Genomic DNA, 6,000 nt, shown 5'->3' with positions numbered 1-6,000 from the left:
GTGGTTTTGCCCCTTGTTCCTGTTCTCCCCCCAGGCCACCACTATAGATGTGGAGTGGCAGGTAGAGGTGCTAGCCGGACATACCACAGCTGCACTTAACAACATGAGGTGGGCTATCACCCTTCTGAATGGAGAGACTTAACAAATACAGAAGGTCATCCTATAGAGTAGGATGGCCCTTGACATCCTGACCGCCACCCAGGTGGCACCTGTGCCATGATAAAAACTGAATATTGCATGTATAGCCTTGATGCCTCTAAAAATGTGTCTTTGGCTCTGCAGGACTTGCAGCAACACATCACTGCTATTAAACATGGCGCCGCTGACCCTGTCTCCAGCTGGCTACAATCTCTCCCATCTGCCTGGCGGACAGGCTTCTAGGTGATGTTGGGACTGTTATTGCTATGTCTTTTCCTGTGTTGCTGGTTATACTGAGTACGTGGTCTGATTTTGCAATGCTCCTCTGCATACCAAGTCCGAGGGCTATTGCGGAAGAGTGGGTGGTAAGATTGTAAGGACATTAGGAGGGTATGCAGGGGTGGACTGTAGGGTAATTCTATTCAGCTGTAGGCAGCCCCTCCCTAATAGAAACAGCTTTGCTCTTCCCCGAAGCATGCTGGGGATGAACTCGGGATGGACTCGGGCTGAGGTACAAGGCCGAGAATGGCATGACTGGGCCAGTGGCCAAGGCCGAGGAATGCCTTAGCAACAAGAAGGAAAACATCTGGGCCTGGACGTCAACTCCCTGGGAACACTGACTACCCAAGGACATGGGAGAAAAACTATGAGCCTTAGTCCCAGCTGGAATGGTATATAAGCTGGGTCCCTTGCTAGGTGGTTGCGGAAAATACTCCAGCCAGCCGCCGCTAGAAAGAGTAGCTGCTTGCCTGTGTCAGTAAGTTTCCCTGAACATATGAACCTGGAAAGTGTTATGTGTCAGTTCTTCAGATTATCTGCTAGGACGCACAGCGAGGGTCTTCCCTTGCTGGGGCTGTCCCCCGACAATTATGTTGTTGTTGTTAGGTGCCGTTGAGTCAGTTCCGACTCATAGCGACCCTATGCACAACAGAACGAAACACTGCCCGGTCCTGAGCCATCCTTACAATCATTGTTATGCTCGAGCTCATTGTTGCAGCCACTGTGTCAATCCACCTTGTTGAGGGTCTTCCTCTTTTCCGCTGACCCTGTACTCTGCCAAGCATGATGTCCTTCTCCAGCGTCTGATCCCTCCTGACAACATGTCCAAAGTATGTAAGACGCAGTCTCGCCATGCTTGCCTCTAAGGAGCATTCTGGCCGCGCTTCTTCCAAGACAGATTTGTTTGTTCTTTTGGCGGTCCGTGGTATATTCAATATTCTTTGCCAACGCCACAATTCAAAGGCGTCGACTCTTCTTCAGTCTTCCTTATTCATTGTCCAGCTTTCACATGCATATGATGTGATTGAAAATACCATGGCTTGGGTCAGGCGCACCCTAGTCTTCAGGGTGACATCTTTGCTTTTCAACACTGTGAAGAGGTCCTTTGCAGCAGATTTACCCAATGCAATGCGTCTTTTGATTTCTTGACTGCTGCTTCCATGGCTGTTGATTGTGGATCCAAGTAAAATGAAATCCTTGATAACTTCAGTCTTTTCTCCGTTTATCATGATGTTGCTCATTGGTCCAGTTGTGAGGATTTTTGTTATCTTTGTGTTGAGGTGTAATCCATACTAAAGGTTGTGGTCTTTGATCTTCATTAGTAAGTGCTTCAAGTCCTCTTCACTTCCAGCAAGCAAGGTTGTGTCATCTGCATAATGCAGGTTGTTAATGAGTCTTCCTCCAATCCTGATGCCCCATTCTTCTTCATATACTCCAGCTTCTTCTATTATTTGTTCAGCATACAGATTAAATAGGTATGGTGAAAGAATACAACCCTGACACACACCTTTCCTGACTTTAAACCAATCAGTATCCCCTTGTTCTGTCTGAACAACTGCCTCTTGATCTATGTAAAGGTTCCTCATGAGCACAATTAAGTGTTCTGGAATTCTGATTCTTCGCAGTGTTATCCATAGTTTGTTATGATCCACACAGTCGAATGCCTTTGCATAGTCAATAAAACACAGGTAAACATCCTTCTGGTATTCTCTGCTTTCAGCCAGGATCCATCTGACATCAGCAATGATATCCCTGGTTCCACGTCCTCTTCTGAATCCAGCCTGAATTTCTGGCAGTTCCCTGTCAATATACTGCTACAGCCGTTTTTGAATGATCTTCAGCAAAATTTTGCTTGCATGTGATATTAATGATATTATTCTATAATTTCCATATTCAGTTGGATCGCCTTTCTTGGGAATAGTCATAAATATGGATCTCTTCCAGTCAGTTGGCCAGGAAGCTGTCTTCCATATTTCTTGGCATAGACGAGTGAGCACCTCCAGTGCTGCCTCTGTTTGTTGAAACATCTCAATTGATATTCCATCAATTCCTGGAGCCTTGTTTTTCGCCAGTGCCTTCAGAGCATCTTGGACTTCTTCCTTCAGTACCATCGGTTCCTGATCATATGCCACCTCTTGAAATGTTTGAATATTGACTAATTCTTTTTGGTGTAATGACTCTGTATTCCTTCCATCTTCTTTTGATGCTTCCTGCATCGTTTAATATTTTCCCCATGGAATCCTTCACTATTGCAACTCAAGGCTTGAATTTTTTCATCAGTTCTTTCAGCTTGAGAAACACCGAGCGTGTTCTTCCCTTTTGGTTTTCCATCTCCAGCTCTTTGCACGTGTCATTATAATACTTTACTTTGTCTTCTCAAGAGGCCCTTTGAAATCTTCTGTTCAGTTCTTTTACTTCATCACCATGACAATTACAAACTATCATCTCCCTTAAAGAGCCTTAAGTATATCCATATACCTTAACCTACTAATTCCTCTTTCAAAAACGTATTTTAAAGAAATCATAGTAAACATGGATAGAGCTTTTGTTCTAAAGATGTGCACGGCAGTATTAGGTTTGTAGCACCGTGGTCCACGCGATGGTTCATTAGTATTGGCAGAAAACTAGGTTCGTGGAATACTGCCAAATGATAGTGCTCCTGAGAATATCTGAGATAGAGGAAACCTACACCTTCCACAGAGTTCTCTTGAGGCTTAATACAAAGAAAACACCACGTAGCACATACATAAAACATTAAGTGGTTATCTGCTCAAGACCTTGAGAATTAAATGTTTTTGAAAATACAATGAGGGAATACATATAAAACCCTTAGTACGGTGGTACATGGTAATATCTTAATCTATGCTAGTTGTGGTGATTATTAACAGTGTTAGTATTAATATATGTGGTGAAGATAAAAATACGGAACTGGTAATCAGGGGAGCTGAGTCTTAGTCTTGGGACTGTGCTACCGAATAAATAACCCAAATAATTAGTTAACCCTGAGATTGTCAAACTGCTGTAGTCCTGGTTGTCCACTTTTGTGAAATGAAGAAAGGAAGATTAAATGGCGTCTAATTTCCCTACTCGTTCCAAAAATCTATAAGTCCATGATGAGTTTGTATTCAAGCCTCATCAACTGAAAGATGATACTACTACTGGCAGAAATAAAAATGTCAAGACAACCAACTGGAGATTCCTAGACATTATAGGGAATATGCAATTAAAGTGCACAGATTATCCATATTTATTATGTTATAATTGTCATAACACAGCCACATGATCATATTATCAAATAACAATTTAAGTAGCCAACCATCCAAGTAAAAGATATATAAATATTGAATAAGTAACCACGGCTCATTCCCTGGAGCTTTTCTTCCCTCATTCTTGGCTTGTGGCTATAACAGCACATTTATACCTTATTTAGTTGTCCATTGTATTTGAAAAAAATCACTGCCAATGTAGAGACCTAAAACATTTGATAATGTGAACCTAGGCAACTAACAAATTCATGCTTATGAAGGAAAATAAATCTAACCATAAAAGTGTCTTAAACATACCCTTAGTAGGTTTCATAATTTTTATTTTTACTAACAAAAAAAGAGAAAAAAACGTATATACCTGTATAATGGGTTGAATTGTTTCCCCTAAAAAAGGTGTCTAAGTCCTGACCTCTGGTACCTATGAATTCCACCTTATTTGGAAATAGGGTCTTTGCAGATGTAAATAAGTTAAGGATCTTGAGATGAGATCATCCTGGATCTAGGATGGGCCCTTAATCCAATGACTGGTGTCCTTTATAGGAAAAAGGAGAGAGATTTGAGACACAGAATACAAGGAAGGAGCCATGTTTGGAATTTGTGTTTTCTTAAATAGTGACCACTTCTAAACTACTCCTTCCCCACTAATTCTGTCTTCTCTTTTGTTTCTATATGTGGTGCATATTACTTTTTAGCCTTCTTTTATTTGAGTTTTATATGCAAAATTTTAGTGGCAATGCACAGTGTATGAAGGGTCTGTACATTGCCTCAATTCCTGAGAGGTTTAACAGTTTTAAGGTCTAGCTCCATGTTGAAATTCTATACACTGAGTTTTGATGAAATATTCTTCAGTAAGTTAGTACCAGGTATGCAGAATATTTCTGTTGAAATTCTTATTCTGCCCACCGTTTTTGCTCAGCAACCCTCCTTTTTTATAAAAGAACAACATCCCTCTTCTTTTGGTTAACTGCTTCCCCCCATCACTATGACCAAGTGGTTCTCAATCCAGACTGCCAATCACAATGCCCCAACCAGAGGAGTAAGCCAATCATAGGACAGGCCAATCATAACTCCTCCACAGATTTTTATCAAATTGGAATTCAGGAAAGGGAATCTCCTCCCCTCCCCCACCTCCTGTTAAGAGGCTGAAAACTGCTGACAGTCAAGTTTCTAGATTCATGGAGCAAGCATGTCTGACAAAATTGAGCTGAAGTGCAGAGAGAAGCTGCGATGAGAGACGGAGACATCTTGGTGATGCCCAGGTGGCTGGTGATGGCCAAGTGGCCAGTGCCAGATGCATCCCTGCCCTGCTTCAGTTTGGTTAGGTGGACCAATAAGCTCCCATTTTGCCCAACTCCTTGCAACCAAAAGTTCTGATATCTGTCTTCTTGCAAATTTACATGTATCCTCCTATTCACTTAAAAACTCTGTCAAATCTCGTTCCTCATTCCCTTATTAACGTGAAGTTCTTTCCTAAATTACACTTACACTAAAACCCATTGCTGTCTACAGGAAATATTCTTTGAACATTTATTGAACTATGTGCCAACCATTGACGACACAGTGATGACTATGCTTTCCACTGTGTTACCAGATTGGCATCTGTGCCCTGGAGCAGTCAAGCCAATGAAAGATATTCCAAGTCAGAGAGAGAGACAGAAAGTTTATTAGGAGGTGACACCAAGGGAGGGGCCCGGACAGCAATGCAAGCTGTCCTTTACAGAGTCCCCCAAAAGCAATTTTTACATCAGAGCTTATGTATCATTTTGGCAAGGATTACCTAATGTTTTTTTAAGCATGTAGCCCACAGATGGTCATGTACATCACAAAACAAGAAATTCTTTATTAAACTAAAGATATGCATGTCGGACATCTGGATTCTAATTTGTATGTTTGTAACAGGCTGAAAAAACTTACGTAAGAATCTCTCAGCTAGTGGAACTGGCCTGCCAAGTCCACTTGGACTGCGAACAGGAGCAAGAAAGAAAGTTGCAGACCAAAAAGTGCCAGGCAGCCTTCCTAGCTGCCATCTTGCAGGCTGAAGGCCATTTCTCAAGAGAACAAAGATGAGGAGAGAGACTAAGGGCCACAGGAGCTGAGAGGGCTCCATATCCCTTTGGAAAGCAACTAAAAAATGCTTGTAGGTTACTTAGAGCATCATTATGGCATTAGTTATGTAAAGCTCTCAATCACCCATTTTGAAAAGGAGAAAACATGTTGCAAGGTATTAGGGCACATAATTAAAATATGTGTCTTAGAAAAATTAATGCAAAAAAATACTGCAAGCTATGGCTATTTGGATCATAAACAGTCAAACTAT

Source organism: Loxodonta africana, chromosome 1 (genome assembly GCF_030014295.1).
Source record: "Loxodonta africana isolate mLoxAfr1 chromosome 1, mLoxAfr1.hap2, whole genome shotgun sequence".
NCBI lineage: Eukaryota > Metazoa > Chordata > Mammalia > Proboscidea > Elephantidae > Loxodonta > Loxodonta africana.
Note: the sequence above shows the minus strand (reverse complement) of the source record.